This window comes from Anolis carolinensis, chromosome 4 (genome assembly GCF_035594765.1).
Source record: "Anolis carolinensis isolate JA03-04 chromosome 4, rAnoCar3.1.pri, whole genome shotgun sequence".
Classification (NCBI taxonomy): domain Eukaryota; kingdom Metazoa; phylum Chordata; class Lepidosauria; order Squamata; family Dactyloidae; genus Anolis; species Anolis carolinensis.
The window spans coordinates 924,903-946,406 of NC_085844.1; the positions used below are offsets into that span (position 1 = coordinate 924,903).

At 36.2% G+C, this 21,504-nt stretch overlaps 1 protein-coding gene across 4 annotated transcripts in view; it reads left to right on the forward strand.

The window, feature by feature from the left end:
- Positions 1-1,965: 1,965 nt before the first annotated feature.
- Positions 1,966-21,504, forward strand: part of grina (glutamate ionotropic receptor NMDA type subunit associated protein 1) — a 50,564-nt gene continuing 31,025 nt past the window's right edge. For 2 of the 4 annotated variants that reach the window (XM_062979821.1, XM_062979825.1), the window contains exon 1: positions 1,966-2,117. The gene's annotated coding sequence lies outside the window, so the exon portion shown is untranslated. Of the gene's footprint in view, positions 2,118-2,147; positions 2,169-16,999; positions 17,023-21,504 lie in introns of those variants that run through there. The other 2 variants (XM_062979823.1, XM_062979824.1) reach the window with 2 other exon arrangements.

Here is a 21,504-nt window from a genome sequence, read left to right on the forward strand (position 1 = left end):
ATACAACACTAATAATAATACCATATAATAATATTAATTATATATTCTATTTTACATATAATATTACTAATAATATTACAGTATAGTGGTATAGTTCAATATAGTAATATATAATGCTAATATTGTGCTATGCTAATAATATAATATATTGTATGTACATATAATTTGTAAGCCACTCTGAGTCCCCTTTGGGGTGAGAAGGGTGTGATACAAATGTAGTAAATAAATGCAGTAAATAAATAAATAATAAATAAATATATTTTAGACTTAGGCTCTCCCAAAGTCTGAAATGACTTGAAGGCACACAACAACAACAACAACAACAACAACAACAACAACCCTAATTAACTTGACTATCTCATTGGCCAGAAGCAGGACCACACTTCCCATTGAAATCCTGATAAATGTATGTTGGGTTAAAATTGTTTTTATTTTTAAATATTGCATTGTTCTTTCATTGTTCTTGTTGTTGTTGTTTTTGCACTACAAATAAGACATGTGTAGTGTGCATCGGAATTTGTTTGTATTTTTTTTTTCAAATGATAATTTGGCCCCTCAACAGTCTGAAGGATTGTGGACCGGCCCTCGGATTAAAAAGTTTGAGGACCCCTGAATTAGAGAGTGTTCTGCCATGATTATTGATACCTTGCTGAGTACTTCTGCCACGAAGCTACAGAAGCCCTCTATTTCGGCCTAGAACTGTTTTATCTCCTTGTTTTTAACATGTGATGTATGTATTGATTGTATGACTGCTTTTCATGTTTGATTTTACAATGTGTAATTTGTCACTGTTTTTATTATTGTTGTGAGCCACCCCGAGTCCCCTCGGGGAGATGGGGCGGGATATAAGAATAAATTTATTATTATTATTAGAGATGTGGGAGGGAGGAATCTTTTTGATTAATGATCTATATATATAAAAGAGTGATGGCATCACGGCAGCGGACAAAACAACAAAAGTAAACACCCCACAACCTCGAAAATTGACAGCACAACCCCTCATCCACGCCTCTAGGTTGATACAACAAAAAGAAAAGAAAAATAAAGTCCTAATTAGAGGGAGAGGAATAATTGTTTTTATCCAATTGCTGCCAGTTAGAAGGCTAAGCTCTGTTCACTTGGTCTCCTAGCAACCCACTCAGCCCAGGGGACCCTTGACCTTAACTACCACCAATTCCTCCATACTTTATTTCCCAGACCACCAGACTTCGCCACAGCAAGGCGTGGCCGGGCACAGCTAGTCTATATATATAAAAGAGTGATGGCATCACGGCAGCGGACAAAACAACAAAAGTAAACACCCCACAACCTCGAAAATTGACATCACAACCCCTCATCCATGCCTCTAGGTTGATACAACAAAAAGAAAAGAAAAATAAATTCCTAATTAGAGGGAGAGGAATAATTGTTTTTATCCAATTGCTGCCAGTTAGAAGGCTAAGCTCCGCCCACTTGGTCTCCTAGCAACCCACTCAGCCCAGTGTTAATAAAATAATGATAAAAAATAAATACAAATAATACAATTAAAAAATATGAAAAACACTAAAATAATTAATACAATAAAATACTATAACAAAATGACTAAAAATAATACAACAAAATAATAAAATATAATAAATAAAAAAGATAAGTGACAATAAAATTAATTAAAAAAAATACAAATAACGTCAAATAAAAATTCCACAACAAGTTTTAACCGATACCACCACCACTTTGCCACAGCAACGCGTGGCCGGGCACAGCTAGTATTATATATTTTACTATATCTGCTGCCACCAATTGTGGAGAATTCAGGCAGAGGGGAATTTCTATTTCTTTATCTTTCTTATTTTATTCTTTTCTTGTTCTTATCCACTTTAGATGGTAGCGTTACTTAGTTTTGAATATAGGCCACAGAGACTTGGATATTGAAGAACAAAAATATTTCCTTTGTTCAGAGTCGTGAGCTGCCTGCCCTTGGTGGCCAGCTCTAGCGCTGAGCCTGTGACGTCAACCTCTGCGGAGGCCACGCCCCCCGAGAGAGAGTCCCCGGGCAGCCCCGCCCCCTCTCTCCCACGTGACGTCACCGAGGAAGAGGAGGAGGAGGAGGAGGAGGAGGAGGAAGGCGGCCTGGCCGGGTGAGTCGGGTGCGGCGGGGCCTTCATGCGGGTGACGCGCTTTCTTTTTGGGTGGGTGGGTGCCTTTGGATTTGCCTTTATTTCCCTTTGGAAAAACATACCTGTCTCTATTTGTGTGTTGGCTTCTGCAAGGAGAGATATTGGCCAAGACGGGCCTTGGCGTTCCATCTCTACCTAGGCCTTGCCCTGCCCTGTCAGCCCAGAACTGTGTTTACATTCCTGTCAAGAGGGATATTCATAGTCACCGTCACCCCTTCCTTATTATTATTATTATTATTATTATTATTATATTAATATTCATCATTATCTTGCTATTATTATATTAATATTCTTCATTATCATGCTATTATTATATTAATATTTGTCATTATCTTGTTATTATATTAATATTCGTCATTATCATGCTATTATTATATTAATATTCGTCATTATCTTGCTATTACTATATTAATATTCATCATTATCATGTTATTATTATATTAATATTCGTCATTATCATGCTATTATTATATTAATATTTGTCATTATCTTGCTATTATATTAATATTCATCATTATCTTGCTATTATTATATTAATATTCTTCATTATCATGCTATTATTATATTAATATTTGTCATTATCTTGCTATTATTATATTAATATTTGTCATTATCTTGCTATCATTATATTAATATTTGTCATTATCTTGCTATTATTATATTAATATTCTTCATTATCATGCTATTATTATATTAATATTTGTCATTATCTTGTTATTATATTAATATTCGTCATTATCATGCTATTATTATATTAATATTCTTCATTATCATGTTATTATTATATTAATATTCGTCATTATCTTGCTATTACTATATTAATATTCATCATTATCATGTTATTATTATATTAATATTCGTCATTATCATGCTATTATTATATTAATATTTGTCATTATCTTGCTATTATTATATTAATATTTGTCATTATCTTGCTATTATTATATTAATATTTGTCATTATCATGCTATTATTATATTAATATTTGTCATTATCATGTTATTATTATATTAATATTCTTCATTATCATGTTATTATTATATTAATATTTGTCATTATCTTGTTATTATATTAATATTCGTCATTATCATGCTATTATTATATTAATATTTGTCATTATCTTGTTATTATTATATTAATATTCTTCATTATCATGTTATTATTATATTAATATTTGTCATTATCTTGTTATTATATTAATATTCGTCATTATCATGCTATTATTATATTAATATTTGTCATTATCTTGTTATTATTATATTAATATTCTTCATTATCATGTTATTATTATATTAATATTTGTCATTATCTTGTTATTATATTAATATTCGTCATTATCATGCTATTATTATATTAATATTCTTCATTATCATGCTATTATTATATTAATATTCATCATTATCTTGCTATTATATTAATATTCATCATTATCTTGCTATTATTATATTAATATTTGTCATTATCTTGCTATTATTATATTGATATTTGTCATTATCTTGCTATTATATTAATATTCATCATTATCATGCTATTCTTATATTAATATTTGTCATTATGCTATTATTATATTAATATTCATCATTATCTTGCTATTATTATATTAATATTCTTCATTATCATGTTATTATTATATTAATATTCGTCATTATCTTGCTATTATTATATTAATATTTGTCATTATCATGCTATTATTATATTAATATTTGTCATTATCTTGTTATTATATTAATATTCGTCATTATCATGCTATTATATTAATATTCATCATTATCTTGCTATTATTATATTAATATTTGTCATTATCTTGCTATTATTATATTAATATTTGTCATTATCATGCTATTCTTATATTAATATTTGTCATTATGCTATTATTATATTAATATTCATCATTATCATGCTATTCTTATATTAATATTTGTCATTATGCTATTATTATATTAATATTCATCATTATCATGCTATTCTTATATTAATATTCGTCATTATCTTGTTATTATATTAATATTCGTCATTATCATGCTATTATTATATTAATATTCGTCATTATCTTGTTATTATATTAATATTCGTCATTATCATGCTATTATTATATTAATATTTATCATTATCTTGCTATTATATTAATAGTCATTATCATTCTATTATTATATTAATATTCATCATTATCTTGCTATTATATTAATATTTGTCATTATCTTGCTATTATTATATCAATATTTGTCATTATCTTGCTATTATTATATTAATATGTGTCATTATCTTGCTATTATATTAATATTTGCCATTATCTTGCTATTATATTAATATTCATCATTATCTTGCTATTATTATATTAATATTCATCCTTCTCGTGTTATTATATTATTCACCATCTTATTATATTAATATTCATCATTATCTTGCTATTATATTAATATTCATCATTATCATCCTATTATTATATTAATATTCATCATTATCTTGCTATTATATTAATATTCATCATTATCTTGCTATAATAATAATAATAATAATATTTATCATGATCATCCTGTTATTATCATCCTATTATATTAATATTCATCATTATCTTGCTATTATAATAATAATAATATTGATCATGATCATCCTATTGTTGTTGTTGTTATTATTATTATTATTATTATTATAAAATACATCATTATCATCCTACTATTATTCTGGGGGGGAATTAAGCAAAGGAGGTGTTCCCCAATTATATTATTATTATATAATATTTATTTTATATATATGATAATATGTTTATGAGATGTTTATGTAAGCTCCTACTTTTCGGTTATTTTTGGTTAGCTGTTTATATCACAAACACACATGGGCAAACTTGGGCCCTCCTTTGAGGTGTTTTGGACTTCAACTCCCACAATTCCTAATTGCTGTTGTTTTATTTATTGTGTTGTTTATCTGTTGTTGTCTGTTTTATTATGGCATTGAGTATTTGCCACTTTTGTCGGAAAGCGCTTTTGGGAGATTGGGCGGGTTACAAACAAAATATAATAATAATAATAATAATAATAATTATTATTATTATTATTATTATTATTCACCCTAACACAGGCCTAAGCCAACTTCGGCCCTCCCTCCAGGTGTTTTAGACTTCAACTCCCACCATTCCTAACTCAGTTATATTATTATAACTACATTATTATTATTATTATTATTATTTTATTTATTGTGTTATTTATCTGTTGTTGTCTGTTTTATTATGGCATTGAGTATTTGCCACTTTTGTTGGAAAGTGCTTTTGGGAGATTGGGCGGGTTACAAACAAAATATAATAATAATAATAATAATAATTATTATTATTATTATTATTATTATTATTCACCCTAACACAGGCCTAAGCCAACTTCGGCCCTCCCTCCAGGTGTTTTAGACTTCAACTCCCACCATTCCTAACTCAGTTATATTATTATAACTACATTATTATTATTATTATTATTTTATTTATTGTGTTATTTATCTGTTGTTGTCTGTTTTATTATGGCATTGAGTATTTGCCACTTTTGTCGGAAAGCACTTTTGGGAGATTGGGCGGGTTACAAACATAATAATAATAATAATAATAATAATAATAATAATAATAATAATAATAATAATAATAATAATTGTTATTCACACTAACACAGGCCTGGGCCAACTTCGGCCCTCCCTCTCTCCAGGTGTTTTGGACTTCAATTCCCACCATTCCTAACCCAGTTATATTATTATAACTACATTATTATTATTATTATTTTATTTATTGTGTTATTTATCTGTTGTTGTCTGTTTTATTATGGCATTGAGTATTTGCCACTTTTGTCGGAAAGCACTTTTGGGAGATTGGGCGGGTTACAAACAAAATATAATAATAATAATAATAATAATAATAATAATAATAATAATAATAATAATAATTCACCCTAACACAGGCCTGGGCCAACTTCGGCCCTCCCTCTTTCCAGGTGTTTTGGACTTCAACTCCCACCATTCCTAACCCAGTTATATTATTATAACTACATTATTATTATTATTATTTTATTTATTGTGTTATTTATCTGTTGTTGTCTGTTTTATTATGGCATTGAGTATTTGCCACTTTTGTCGGAAAGTGCTTTTGGGAGATTGGGCGGGTTACAAACAAAATATAATAATAATAATAATAATAATAATAATAATAATAATAATTATTATTATTATTATTATTATTATTCACCCTAACACAGGCTTAAGCCAACTTCGGCCCTCCCTCCAGGTGTTTTAGACTTCAACTCCCACCATTCCTAACTCAGTTATATTATTATAACTACATTATTATTATTATTATTATTTTATTTATTGTGTTATTTATCTGTTGTTGTCTGTTTTATTATGGCATTGAGTATTTGCCACTTTTGTCGGAAAGCACTTTTGGGAGATTGGGCGGGTTACAAACATAATAATAATAATAATAATAATAATAATAATAATAATAATAATAATAATAATAATAATAATAATTGTTATTCACACTAACACAGGCCTGGGCCAACTTCGGCCCTCCCTCTCTCCAGGTGTTTTGGACTTCAATTCCCACCATTCCTAACCCAGTTATATTATTATAACTACATTATTATTATTATTATTTTATTTATTGTGTTATTTATCTGTTGTTGTCTGTTTTATTATGGCATTGAGTATTTGCCACTTTTGTTGGAAAGCGCTTTTGGGAGATTGGGCGGGTTACAAACATCATAATAATAATAATAATTATTATTATTATTGTTATTCACACTAACACAGGCCTAATCCAACTTTGGCCCTCCCTCTCTCCAGGTGTTTTGGACTTCAATTCACACCATTCCTATCCCAGTTATATTATTATAACTACATTATTATTATTATTATTATTATTATTATTATTCACCCAATTTCGGCCCTCGCTCATAGTTGTTTTGGACTTCAACTCCCACCATTCCTAACCTTGACTTGGCTTGTGCCAGAGTCTTTGCAGTTCGATCTTCAAATCCTCCTTATCGCGTCTGCTTTTCCAGTTGCTTCTTGTGGATTCTGTTGTCACCTGGAATCAATTCTTTGTTTATTATTATTATTCACCCTAACCCAGGCATGGGCCAACTTGGGCCTTCCCTCCAGGTGTTTTGGACTCCAACTCCCACCATTCCTAACAGCCTACCGGCTGTTAGGAATGGTGGGAGTTGGAGTCCAAAACACCTGGAGGGAAGGCCCAAGTTGGCCCATGCCTGCCCTGCTCGGATGGGACCTCCAAAGGCCATCTTGCCCAACCCTCTTCTTTCTGCCAGGTGGGAAAAGCACCACCCGATCCCTCCCGACGGAGGGCCATCATGATTAAAAACCTCCAGGTGATGAGGATGATGATGAGGATGATGCTGAGACTAGAGGCCCTGCAAAGCTTTTTTGGAGCCTGGTTGCGTTGCAGTGACTCAGGTGGAAAGGATGGGAATGATGGGGAGGGGGCCATGCTGAGAAGGCTAGGACTTTGGCAGCCGTGTGCAGGCGTGTGCATGTGCGTGTGCATGCGTGTGCCAGCTCAGGGCCTGCAGGAGGGGCGGGTTGCCAGACCGGATGAGGCAGCAGCCACCGCTCTTCTTAATTAATTCTTGGGGAAGCCAAAATGGGCCTCGGCCAGGGCTGGGAGGGGCACCCAGAGGCCATCCAGCCCAGCCTCCTTCTTTCTGCCAGGCGGGAGGACACCATACAAGCCCTCCCGACAGATGGCCATCCTGATTCTACTTACTGTATATACTCGAGTATAAGCCTAGCCTTTCAGCCCCTTTTTTAGGACTAAAAAAGCCGCCCTCGGCTTATACTCGGGTGAGGATCCTGGTTGACTTATATTTGGGTCAGCTTATACCAGTGATGGCCAACATATAGTAATATGGTCATTGTATATTATAATATCACATAATATATTACTAATATTACTAATTAGTTTTTAGTAACCATTACTAATAATATTGCAGTACAATATATTGTTCCCTATCATATTACAGTAGAGTCTCACTTATCCAACATTCGCTTATCCAACGTTCTGGATTATCCAATGCATTTTTGTAGTCAGTTTTCAATATATAGTGATATTTTGCTGCTAAATTCATAAATTCATTGTGTTGTCGAAGGCTTTCATGGCCGGGATCACAGGGTTGTTGTGTGGCCATGTTCCAGAAGCATTCTCTCCTGACGTTTCGCCCACATCTATGGCAGGCATCCTTCAATCCTTAGCTTTGAAATGCTAATTAAAGTGATTAACTACACAACATTCACACTGACCTCTCTCACCCTAGACTTTCCACAGATATATATTAACCTCTTTGCTTAGTTTTCTCCATAACTCACAACCTCTGAGGATGCCTGCCATAGATGTGGGCGAAACGTCAGGAGAGAATGCTTCTGGAACATGGCCACACAGCCCGAAAGACATACAACAACCCTCATAAATTCATGTTGGATAAGTGAGACTCTACTGTATATAATACACTACCAGTACATTATGTTCTTATTGTACCATGCCATATTTATTATACAGTAGAGTCTCACTTATCCAACATTCGCTTATCCAACGTTCTGGATTATCCAATGCATTTTTGTAGTCAGTTTTCAATATATAGTGATATTTTGCTGCTAAATTCATAAATTCATGTTGGATAAGTGAGACTCTACTGTATATAATACACTACCAGTACATTATGTTCTTATTGTACCATGCCATATTTATTATACAGTAGAGTCTCACTTATCCAACATAAACGGGCCGGAAGAAGCTTGGATAAGCCAGTATCTTGGATAATAAGGAGGGATTAAGGAAAAGCCACATGTGGCCCATTGAAGCCATTTATCCGGCCCTCGTGGCAGTGGCTCCCTCCTCTTCTCCCGCCGCCACCCGCACCTTCCAAAGCTTTGCTTGTTTATAATGGTATTTTAATTATGATTTAATTAATTATTAAGGGGTGCTTTGCTTGTGCTTTTGGTGCACAAAGGCAGAAGGAGGCTAAACTAAATGGCCGAAGGGGTCTCTTCCAACCCTCCTCATTATTATTATTATTATTATTATTATTATTATTATTATTTTATTATGACACAGCAAACAAGATAGACATGCTGGACTTCGTATCACAAAACCACAAGTCGAACACTTCCAAGTGTCTAGGACTGTGTGATGTATTTTCAGATGATGCGTGCTGATCCCAGTAAGGTGGCCTTTTGCAGTTGGCAGATCGTAATTTTGTCAATGTCTATTGTTTCCAAATGCCGGCTGAGATCTTTTGGCACGGCACCCAGTGTGCCCATCACCACTGGGACCACCTGCATTGGTTTCTGCCAGAGTCTTTGAAGTTCAATCTTGAGGTCCTGAGAGCGGCTGAGTTTTTCCTGTTGTTTTTCTTCAATGCGACTGTCACCTGGGATGGCAACATCAATGATCCAAACTTTGTTCTTTTCCACAACTGTGATGTCTGGTGTGTTGTGTTCCAGAACTTTGTCAGTCTGGATTCGGAAGTCCCACAGTATCTTTGCGTGTTCATTTTCCACAACCTTTGCAGGTTTGTGATCCCACCAGTTCTTAACTGCAGGGAGGTGATACTTGAGGCATAGGTTCCAATGAATCATTTGGGCCACATAGTTGTGCCTCTGTTTGTAGTCTGTCTGTGCAATTTTCTTACAGCAGCTGAGGATATGATCAATGGTTTCATATTATTATTATTGACACAAAAACACAGTATAACCCAGTAAACGAGATATAGATGTTGAATTTGGTATTACAAAATCACAAGTCGAGCACTGTGTGATGATGATGATGATTATTATTAACATTGAGGTTGGGTGGCCATCTGTCGGAGGTGCTTTGCTTGTGCTTTTGATGCACAAAGGCAGAAGGGATTGGACTAGATGTCCCAAGGAGTCTCTTCCAACCCTCTTTATTATTTTTATTATTATGATTATTATTAACATTAAGGCTGTATTTGTTCCCATTTTGTTTTTTTACTTCAAAATAAGATATGTGCAGTGTGCATAGTTTTTTTAAAACTATAGTCCGGCCCTCCAACGGGCTGAGGGACCGTGAACTAGCCCTCTGTTTAAAAAGCTTGGGGACCCCTGCAGTAGAGTCTCACTTATCCAACATTCGCTTATCCAACGTTCTGGATTATCCAACGCATTTTTGTAGTCAATGTTTTCAATACATCGTGATATTTTGCTGCTAAATTCGTAAATACAGTAATTACTACATAGCATTACTGCGCATTGAACTACTTTTTCTGTCAAATTTGTTGTATAACATGATGTTTTGGTGCTTAATTTGTAAAATCGTAACCTAATTTGATGTTTAATAGGCTTTTCCTTAATCCCTCCTTATTATCCAAGATATTCGCTTATCCAAGCTTCTGCCGGCCCGTTTATGTTGGATAAGTGAGACTCTACTGTATATATATTCTACTACAGCATTATTAATATTACAGTCCTAGAGTCCGGTGGGACCTCCAAAGGCCATCTAGTCTAACCCCCTTCTTTCTACCAGAAAGCAAGACACAATCCAAGCCCTACCGACAGATGGCCATCTAGCCTCTAGTTAATAATAATATTATTATTATTAATAATAGTAATACAGTCCTAGAATTGGGTGGGACCTCCATATGGCCATCCAGTCCAGCCCCCTTCTTTCTGCTAGGCAAAAGGACACCATCCAAGCCCTCCCGACAGATGGCCATCCTGACTCTACTTAATAATAATAATAATAATAATAATAATAATACAGTCCTAGAATTGGAACGAACCCCCAAAGGCCATCTAGTCTAATCTCCTTCTTTCTGCCAGACAGCAAGACACAATCCAAGCCCTACCAACAGATGTCCATCTGGCCTTTAGTTAATAATAATAATAATAGTAGTAGTAGTACAGTCATAGAGTTGGGTGGGACCTCTAAAGGCCATCCAGTCCAGCCCCCTTCTTTCTGCTAGGCAAAAGGACACCATCCAAGCCCTCCCGACAGATGGCCATCCTGACTCTACTTAATAATAATAATAATAATAATAATAATACAGTCCTTGAGTAGAAAGGGACCCCCAAAGGCCATCCAGTCCAGCCCCCTTCTGCCAGACAGAAGGCCCAAGCCAAGCCCTCCTGACAGATGGCCATGCTGATTCTGCATAATAAGCAGCTGATGGGAAAAAGGAACGGGCCTGAGGATGCCTGCCTCAGATGTGGGCAAAATGTCAGGAGAGAATGCTTCTGGAGCATGGCCAGACAGCCCCAAAGACTCAAAGCAACGCAATCACCATGTAATCTAAGGACTTTCCCTGCCCTGTCTGGTGGTTTTTTGTTTTTTCCACACATTCAGTGAAAAAGGAGCCCCTGGGACACGCTTCCCCTTTCGTTTTCTTACATCTCAATCCATTGTCGAAGGCTTTCTTGACACTCATTTTCAGTTTCCCTTTTTTGGGATCTGCTGAAGCCTAGGGCTCCTTGGAAGTCTGGGCTGGAAATCTGGTGTCCTGAAGGAGGAGGTATTTGCTTGCGAGGATTTCCTATTGGGGAAGGGCCGGGGGTCTCCTCCTCTGAGGATTTTTAAGCAGAGGCCAGATGGCCATCTGCAGGGAGGGCTTTAGTTGTGTCTTCTGCCTGGCAGGAGGAAGGACTGGATAGCCCCCTGGGGTCTCTTCCAACTCTAGGATTGTATTATTATTATTATTATTATAAAGTAGAGGCTGGATGACCCTCTGTCGGGAAGGCTTCAATGATGTCTTCTTGCGTGGCAGAAGGCGGATGGACTGCATGGCCTTTGGGGATCTCTCCCAATGATAGATAATAGTATTAATAATAGTTAATAATAGTTATTATTATTATTAAGCAGTGTCTGGATGGCCATCTGTTGGGAGGGCTTGGATTGTGTTTTTCTGCCTGGCAGAAAGAAGCGGACTGGACTAGATGGCCTTTGGGGGTCCCCTTCCTACTCTTAAAATTCTATCATTCTATTATCATTACTATTATTAAGTAGAGTAATACTATTATTACGCAGAGGCTGGAGGTCCCATTCAACTCTTAAGATTCTATCATTCTGTTATTATTATTATTATTATTATGATGAAGCAGAGTCCGGATGGCCATCTGTCTGGAAGGCTTGGATGGCGTCTTCCTACTTGGCAGAAAGAAGGGGATTGGACTAGATGGCCTTTGGAGGTCTTTGGGACTGTATTAATAATAATAATAATAATAATAATAATAATAATGATAATAATAAGTAGAGTTTGGATGGCCATCTGTTGGGAGAGTTTGGATTGTGTTTTCCTGCCTGGCCAAAGAGGTGGGACTAGATAGCCTTTGGGGGTCTCTTCCAACTCTAGTATTGTGTTATTATTATTATTATTGTTATCATTATTATTATTATTATTAAGCATAGGCTGGGAGTCCCATCCAACTCTTAAGATTCTATTATTATTACTTTATTATGACACAGCAAACAAGATAGATATGCTGGATTTCATATCACAAAATCACAAGTTGGACACTTCCCAAGTGTCTAGAACTGTGTGATGTGTGTGATGTATTATTATTATTATTATTATTATGACACAGCAAACAAGATAGATATGCTGGATTTCGTATCACAAAACCACAAGTCGAACACTTCCCAAGCGTCTAGGACTGTGTGATGTATTTTCGGATGATGCGTGCAGATCCCAGTAGGGTGGCCTTTTGCAGTTGGCAGATCGTAATTTTGTCCATGTCTGTTGTTTTCAAATGCCGGCTGAGATCTTTTGGCCACATAGTTGTGCCTCTGTTTGTAGTCTGTCTGTGCGATTTTCTTACAGCAGCTGAGGATATGATCCATGGTTTCATCGGTTTCCTTGCAGAGTCTGCATTTTGGGTCATCAGCTGATTTTTCGATCTTGGCATTGATTGCATTTGTTCTGATGGCTTGCTCCTGGGCTGCAAGGATCAGGCCTTCTGTCTCCTTCTTCAGGGGATATTATTATTATTATTATTATTATTATTATTATTATTATTCGTTCTGATGGCTTGCTCCTGGGCTGCAAGGATCAGGCCTTCTGTCTCCTTCTTCAGGGGATATTATTATTATTATTATTATTATTATTATTATTATTATTATTATTCGTTCTGATGGCTTGCTCCTGGGCTGCAAGGATCAGGCCTTCTGTCTCCTTCTTCAGGGGATATTATTATTATTATTATTATTATTATTATTATTATTATTATTATTATTATTCGTTCTGATGGCTTGCTCCTGGGCTGCAAGGATCAGGCCTTCTGTCTCCTTCTTCAGGGGATATTATTATTATTATTATTATTATTATTATTATTATTATTTCTGATGGCTTACTCCTGGGCTGCAAGGATCAGGCCTTCTGTCTCCTCCTTCAGGGTCCCATTCGTGAGCCAGAGCCAGGTCTTCTATTATTATTATTATTATTATTATTATTATTATTATTATTATTATTGTTATTATTATTATTAATTGCCTTTGTTCTGATGGCTTGCTCCTGGGCTGCAAGGGTCAGGCCTTCTGTCTCCTTCTTCAGGTTCCCATTTGTGAGCCAGAGCCAGGTCTTCTCCTTATCAGCTTTTCCTTCAATTTTGTCAAGGAACTTTCCACGCAATGTTTTGTTGTGCCAGCTGTCAGCTCTAGTTTGTAGTGTGGCTTTCTTGTACTGATTCTGCTGTGCTTTGAGGAGTTTCTGATTTTTGACTTCAACCAAAGCAGGTTCTTCCGTTTGCTTTACATCTTCTGCCAGGGCATGTTCTTCTTCTTTGACTGCTTGTTTTACTTGTAAGAGTCCTCTGCCCCCTGATCTTCTAGGCAGATACAGCCGGTCAACATCACAGCGAGGGTGCAGTGAATGTTGAATGGTCATGAGTTTTCTTGTTTTCCTGTCCAAATTGTCCAGTTCCATCTGTGTCCAGTTTATGATGCCAGCAGTATATCTTATGACAGGTATGGCCCAGGTGTTTATGGCCTTGATGGTGTTGCCTCCATTGAGCTTGCTTTGGAGAATTTTTCTGACCCTTTGTGTGTATTCTTTGCTGACCACAGTCTTCACATGTTCATGCTTGATGTTGTCCAGCTGTAATATGCCCAGATATTTATAGGCCTCTGGCTGGTGACACTTTATTGTTTGGGAATATTTATGCCCTCACTTTCAATGATTTTCCCCTTCTTCAATGCCACTGTCGAACATTTGTCCAAACCAAACTCAATGCTGATATCAGTGCTAAAAATTTGGACAGTGTTGGTCAGAGACTGGATTTCAGTTTCCGTTTTCCCATACAGCTTCAGGTCATCCATGTACATCAGATGCAAAATTTTGTGAGATTTTTTAGATGTTTGATAGCCGAGATTTGTTTTTTGTAAGATAGTTGTTGTTGATGATGATGATGATGATGATGATGATGATGATTAAGTAGAGTCTGGATGGCCATCTGTCTGGAGGGCTTGGATGGCATCTTCGTACTTGGCAGAAAGAAGGGGGTTGGACTAAATGGCCTTTGGGGGTCCCTTCCAACGCTTAAGACCATATCATTCTATTATTATTGTTATTGCTGTTATTATTAAGCAGGGTCTGGATGGCTATCTGTCTGGAGGGCTTGAATAGTGTCTTCCTGCTACGCCGAAGGGGATTGGACCAGATGGCCTTTGGGGGGGGGGGGTCCTTCCAATGCTTAGGACCCTATCATTCTATTATTATTATTGTTACTATTATTGTTGTTGTTATTATTAAGCTGAGTCAGGATGGCCATCTGTCTGGAGGGCTTGGATGGTGTCTCTTTCCTGGCAGAAAGAAAGGGGGCGGACGAGATGGCCTTTTGGGATCTCTTCCAACTCTAGGACTGTGTTGTTGTTGTTGTTATTATTATTATTATTAAGTAGAGTCAGGATGGCCATCTGTTGGGGGAGCTTTGATTGTGCTTCTCCTGCATCATGGCGGAAAGTAGGGGGTTGGACTAGATGGTCTTTGGGGGTCACATCCAAGTCTAGGGCTGTATTATAATTGTTGTAATTGCAATTTTCAAGTCGGGCCTGACACGATAAAAATTGTTATTATTATTAAGCAGAGCTTGGATGGCCATCTGTGTGGTGGTCTTGGATGGTGTCTTCCTGCTGCACCTAAGGGGGTTGGACTAGATGGCCTTTGTGGGTCTCATCCAACGCTTAAAACCTTATCATTCAATTATTATTATTATTATTATTATTATTATTATTATTATTATCATCACAACGACATTGTATGGCACAGCAAACAAGACAGACATGCTGGATTTCGTATCACAAAACCACAAGTCGAACACTTCCCAAGTGTCTAGGACTGTGTGATGTATTTTCTGATGATGCGTGCAGATCCCAGTAGGGTGGCCTTTTGCAGTTGGCAGATGGTGATTTTGTCAATGTCTATTGTTTCCAAATGCCGGCTGAGATCTTTTGGCACGTCACCCAGTGTGCCCATCACCACCGGGACCACCTGCACTGGTTTCTGCCAGAGTCTTTGCAGTTCAATCTTGAGGTCCTGAGAGCGGCTGAGTTTTTCCTGTTGTTTTTCGTCCATGCGACTGTCACCTGGGATGGCAACATCCATGATCCAAACCTTGTTCTTTTCCACAACTGTGATGTCTGGTGTGTTGTGTTCCAGAATTTTGTCAGTCTGGATTCGGAAGTCCCACAGTATCTTTGTGTGCTCATTTTCCAATACTTTTGCAGGTTTGTGATCCCACCAGTTCTTTGCTGCTGGGAGGTGGGACTTGAGGCATAAGTTCCAATGGATCATTTGGGCCACACAGTTGTGCCTCTGTTTGTAGTCTATCTGTGCAATTTTCTTGCAGGTTTGTGATCCCACCAGTTCTTTGCTGCTGGGAGGTGGGACTTGAGGCATAAGTTCCCATGAATCATTTGGGCCACAGAGTTGTGCCTCTGTTTGTAGTCTATCTGTGCAATTTTCTTGCAGGTTTGAGATCCCACCAGTTCTTTGCTGCTGGGAGGTGGGACTTGAGGCATAAGTTCCAATGGATCATTTGGGCCACAGAGTTGTGCCTCTGTTTGTAGTCTATCTGTGCAATTTTCTTGCAGGTTTGTGATCCCACCAGTTCTTTGCTGCTGGGAGGTGGGACTTGAGGCATAAGTTCCAATGGATCATTTGGGCCACAGAGTTGTGCCTCTGTTTGTAGTCTATCTGTGCAATTTTCTTGCAGGTTTGAGATCCCACCAGTTCTTTGCTGCTGGGAGGTGGGACTTGAGGCATAAGTTCCCATGAATCATTTGGGCCACAGAGTTGTGCCTCTGTTTGTAGTCTGTCTGTGCGATTTTCTTACATAGGGATCATGGCGATAATGAAAAGCAGAGCGGACAATGAATCTCCCTGGAAAATTCCTCTTCTGATGTTGACAAGTCCATTATTATTATTATTATTATTATTATTAAGCTGAGTCAGTCATCTGCCAGGAGGGCTTGGAAGGTGTCTCTTTCCTGGCAGAAAGAAGGGGGCTGGACGAGATGGCCTTTGGGGGTCTCCTTTGCCAGGAGAGCCCCCCTTCCCCTCTGTCCGGGGGGATTATCCCCGCTTTGGCTGGAAATAGCCCTGGCCGGACATTAGGACCAAAGCCGCTTAAGAGCCTGGAAGGGAGGGGGAGAGGAGAAGAGGAGGGGACCATGCGCATGCGCGGCGGCGGGGGAGTGCAGGCCGGGTGGGCGGGGCCGCCGCCGGTGACGTCACCGCCCGGCAGAGGCGCTAGGCCTCCTCTTCCCGTCTGGAGCGCCTGACTGGGATGCAGGCACCGCGCATGCGCAGCACCACCACCAGCAGCAGCAGCCTGTGGCTCGGCGCATTGGGCAGCTGAGACAGGTCACGTGTCTGTGAGTGTTGTTGTGGGAAGGATCCCTTCCAACTCTGGTTAAGATTGTAATGCTATAGTGCTGTATTGCATGCAATATTAATAACGTTGTAATATAATTACAATATAAGCTTTCTTCCATATGTGGTGGACATGTAAAAATGCAAAAGAATTTTGGACAAAAATTCATGGAAAAATTCAAGAAATAATAGGTTTGAAATTTCAAATGAAACCAGAATACTTTCTTCTAGGAATGCCTGATTTTGAAATGGACATAAGTAAAGACATATTATTCAATTACTTGGTGACAGCTGCCAGAATAATATACGCAAGAAATTGGAAATTGAAAGAAGTTCCCCGGATGGAGGATTGGAAATTAAAAATATTAGACATTAGGAATATGGACAAACTAACACAATGCCTTAAAAGAAATCAAAGCATACCAAAAAAAAATCAGCAGATTGGACTCTTTTAAAAGAATACTTAAAATAAGAGAAAAAAGGAAAGTCGAATCCCAAATATTATATATATATGGATATATATATATATATATATATATATATATATATTGAAAGGGAAAAAAGAAAAAAATCAACCTTGGTAGTAGGGAGGTAATTTCATATTAAAGAAAGGAAAGACATATTCCTTTAAAAACACTTGGAGCTTAACTCCTAATTTCTATGGAAGAGATCGGAAGTCGACAAAAGTGTGTGTATGTATGTATTTTTTTTTAATTCATTCTCTCTTTTATCTTTTATTTTTCCTACTTTTCTTTACCATTATGTTCCCCCACTTTCACTGTATTGGGAAAATTCGTGGGTACAACTATCCATTCAATTTTTGTATATGTTTCTCCTGGTTTTTAAACAAATAAAACAAATATATATATATAAAAAAAGATTGTAATGCTATAGTGCTGTATTGCATGCAGTATTAATAACGTTGTAATATAATAAATATAGCATGGTACAATAAGAGCATAATGTACTGGTAGTGTATTATATACAGTAGAGTCTCGCTTATCCAACGTTCTGGATTATCCAACGCATTTTTGTAGTCAATGTTTTCAATGCATTGTGATATTTTGGTGCTAAATTCGTAAATATAGTAATTACATTATTTCATATTGAACTACTTTTTCTGTCAAATTGGTTGTATAACATGATGTTTTGGTGCTTCATTTCTAAAATCATAACCTAATTTGATGTTTAATAGGCTCTTCCTTAATCCATCCTTATTATCCAACATATTCGCTTATCCAACATTCTGCCGGCCTGTTTATGTTGGATAAGTGAGATTCTACTGTATATTGTGGTATCATAATATAGTATAATATACGGTAGAGTCTCACTTATCCAACATTCGCTTATCCAACGTTCTGGATTATCCAATGCATTTTTGTAGTCAATGTTTTCAATGCATCGTGATATTTTGGTGCTAAATTCGTAAATATAGTAATTACATTATTTCATATTGAACTACTTTTTCTGTCAAATTGGTTGTATAACATGAAGTTTTGGTGCTTCATTTCTAAAATCATAACCTAATTTGATGTTTAATAGGCTTTTCCTTAATCTCTCCTTATTATCCAACATATTCGCTTATCCAACGTTCTGCTGGCCCGTTTATGTTGGATAAGTGAGACTCTACTGTATAACATGATGTTTTGGTGCTTCATTTCTAAAATCATAACCTAATTTGATGTTTAATAGGCTTTTCCTTAATCCCTCCTTATTATCCAAGATACTGGCTTATCCAAGCTTCTTCCGGCCCGTTTATGTTGGATAAGTGAGACTCTACTGTATAATAAATATGGCATGGTACAATAAGAACATAATGTACTGGTAGTGTATTATATACAGTAGAGTCTCACTTATCCAACATGAATTTATGAATTTATCAGCAAAATATCACTATATATTGAAAACTGACTACAAAAATGCATTGGATAATCCAGAACGTTGGATAAGCGAATGTTGGATAAGTGAGACTCTACTGTAATATGATAGGGTACAATATATTGTACTGCAATATTATTAGTAATGATTACTAAAAACTAATTAGTAATATTAGTAGTATATTATGTGATATTATAATATACAATTACAGTAGAGTCTTACTTATCCAACGTTCTGGATAATCCAACGTTCTGGATTATCCAACACATTTTTGTAGTCAATGTTTTCAATATATCGTGATATTTTGGTGCTAAATTCGTAAATACAGTAATTACAACATAACATTACTGCGTATTGAACTACTTTTTCTGTCAAATTTGTTGTCTAACATGATGTTTTGGTGCCTCATTTGTAAAATCATAACCTAATTTGGTGTTTAATAGGCTTCTCCTTAATCTCTCCTTATTATCCAACATATTCAGTTATCCAACATTCTGCCGGCCCGTTTATGTTGGATAAGTGAGACTCTACTGTATATTGTGGTATCATAATATAGTATAATATAATGTATAATAATATGACAATTGTGTATTATGTGTCGTATTACTAGTAATATGTAAATATGTGTTATCGTTCTATTATTAAGCAATGCCTGGTTGGCCATCTGTTGGGAAGGCTTTGATTGTGTCCTCCTGCCTGGCAGAAGGAAGGGGGTTGGACTGGATGATCTTTGGGTGTCCCTTCTAACTCTATGACTCTATGGTATTATTATTATTATTATTAATTATAGATATCTTCCAATTATATTCTATTATTGTAATATTATTAAGCAGAGCTGGGATGGCCATCTGTTGGGAGGGCTTGGATTGTGTCTTGCTGTCTGGCAGAAAGAAGTGGGTTGTATTGGGTCTGGATGGCCCTTGGGGTCCCTTCCAACTCAAAGATACTATGGTATTATTATAATTAATTTTGTGTGCCTTCCAACTATCTTCTATTATTATTATTATCATGAAAAAACTCGGGGCTATGTCTGTTTTTATTGTTGCTTTTATTGTTGTTTTTATTGTTTTTATTGTTATTTTAAAGCCAAGTGTATTGTTTTAATCTATTTTTGTAAACCGCTCCGAGCCAAACTGGGAGTAGTGGTATATAAGTTTAATAATAAATAAATTATTATTATTAGGCAGAGGCTGGATGGCCATCTGTCAGGAGGACTTGGATGGTGTCTGGCAAAAAAAAAAAAAAAGGTTGGTTTGGATGGCCTTTAGGATCTCTTCCAACTCTATGAAAGGGAATTGGTTTCTTCTGACTCTATGATTCTACAGGATTATTATTATTATTATTATTACTAGCTGTGCCCGGCCACGCGTTGCTGTGCCAAAGTGGTGGTGGTATTGGTTAAAAATTGTTGTGTAATTTTTAGTGACGCTATTTATATTTTTTAATTAATTTAATTGTAAGTTATCTTTTTATTTATTATATTTTATTATTTTCTTGTATAATTTTTAGTTATTTTTTTGTTATTATGGTATTTTATTGTATTAATTTTTTAGTGTTTTTAATTATTTTTTATTGGGTTGCTAGGAGACCAAGTTGGAGGAGCTTAGCCTTCTAACTGGCAGCAATTGGATAAAAGCAATTATTCCTCTCTCTCTAATTAGGACTTCATTTTTCTTTTCTTTTTGTTGTATCAACCTAGAGCCATGGATGATGGGTTGTGTCGTCAAATTTCGAGGTTGGGGGGCCTGTAGTTTTGTTGTTTTGTGGGTTGCCGTGATGCCATCACTCTCTTATATATATAGATTATTTATTAAGCAGGGGCTGGATGGTCATCTGTCAGGAGGGTTCTGATAGTGCAGTGGTTTCCAACTTTTTTTTATTTTCCAGGGACCACTTTGACCAGGGGCCACTCTCCAACATTAGTACCAAAAAGGTTACAAATCAGTTTTTGATCAACTTTAGATTCGGTTTGGTTCTTTGAGGTGTTGATTCACAAAATGGCATTGGATAGACCACATCAGCTCTAGTTTCCGATACAGAACATATGCCAGCAAGTGGTTGCTGTCTCCTCACCCACAGAAAACCATATTTAATTATCTAGACCTGATTTCCCCCGCATGTTTCGTGGACCTTATTTGAGGTCTCGCGGCCCATAGGTTGGGAACAACTGCGAGATTGACTTCCTTTATGGCAGAAAAGGGCTTGGACTGGATGGCCTTTAGGGGTCCCTTCCAACTCTAGGGTTGTATGGTTCTATTATTATTATTATTATTATTATTATTATTATTATTATTATTTTATGACACAGCAAACAAGATAGATATGCTGGATTTCGTATCACAGTGTGTATAGGATTATTATTATTATTTTATTACACAGCAAGCAAAATAGATATGCTGGATTTCGTATCACAAAATCACAAGTCGAACACTTTCCAAGTGTCTAGGACTGTGTGATGTATTATTATTATTATTATTATTATTATTGTATGACACAGCAAACAAGATAGATATGCTGGATTTCGTATCACAAAATCACAAGTCGAACACTTTCCAAGTGTCTAGGACTGTGTGATGTATTATATTATTATTATTATTATTATTATT